The 1,070-nt window shown below is 42.9% G+C and overlaps 1 pseudogene; it reads right to left on the bottom strand.

The window, feature by feature from the left end:
• Positions 1 to 241: 241 nt before the first annotated feature.
• On the bottom strand, positions 242 to 627 carry LOC147002078 (large ribosomal subunit protein mL51 pseudogene; annotated as a pseudogene).
• Between the last annotated feature and the right edge of the window lie 443 nt (positions 628 to 1,070).

Here is a 1,070-nt window from a genome sequence, read left to right as displayed (position 1 = left end):
TACTTTTAAGGCCCAAAGAATAACAGGGCTATAAATAAGTAATCTTAACAGAAGACCCTGACTTAGGGATGAGACAGACTTCAATGTGTGTAATTGAGTAAATGGAGCACTGTGCATATCAGATTCCAAAGAAGGCCCGCTTTATTACAGAGAGCACATGAAGCTCTTTCCTTGCCCAGATGAGTCCTGGTCCCTGTCTCCAGGGTAACAAATGTATGGCTCAAGTACCCTATTTCCTGTTCTATCTGTACTTCCCATGTCAGTTCAAGTGTTTGTAGAGATAGCTGATCCATTTGTTAAGGTTGAACAAGTCCTCAGTGAAAAGTCTGTTTTCAACCATTTTCTTCTCTCAGATACAATGCTACAATGCATATCCTCTCCAGGCTCGAAGCCATACTGGGCCCTTGATTAGTTCTTTTGGATGCCTTTTGAAATTTCCCAGGATTCCAATGTTGTCCTATACACAAAACAGAGCCCTCTTCTAGTTCCAGTGATCAACCACTCTGGGAGGAGGAAGAGTAAGCCTCACCTGGGCCAATAGTGGGACACCTAGGGAGACGCTTCTGCATGCCGAGGGCTTCAGCCCCATAGGGTATGACTTGCTGCCCAAGGGAAAGTCCCTGTCATTTCTCTACCCCGTCTAGCTCAACAGGACAGTAAACCAGCCGGAAAACGGGGAGCAGGTGTGAATGTCAAAGACAAGACACAGGATACAGTCCCAGGCAAGACTTAGTGGGGGGTGACAGTGAGAGAAACCATCTCGGGCCTTACCCCACAACCTCTATTTCTTTAGTTGTTACATACATATGTGCGTATTCTTAAATATATAAGTTCAACCTACTCAGTCTATATACAGATACTTATTGTGTATGCTTTCCGATCTAGCCACTGTTAACTGAATAACCAATTTGTGTACCTATTTTTGATATATTATATATATTTGAACTATATGTGTGTGTGTGTGTGTGTGTGTGTGTGTGTGTGTGTGTGTGTGTGTGAAAATAGTGCTGTAGAGTACAGAAATGTTAATAAAACGATGATCTTGGGCAGGTGAAAGTGGATAGATTCTA

The sequence above is a fragment of the Mus caroli genome, unplaced genomic scaffold (genome assembly GCF_978045245.1).
Source record: "Mus caroli unplaced genomic scaffold, Mus_caroli_1 scaffold_11, whole genome shotgun sequence".
NCBI lineage: Eukaryota > Metazoa > Chordata > Mammalia > Rodentia > Muridae > Mus > Mus caroli.
The sequence above is the reverse complement of the archived record's forward strand: the minus strand, read 5'-3'. Positions and strand labels throughout refer to the sequence as shown.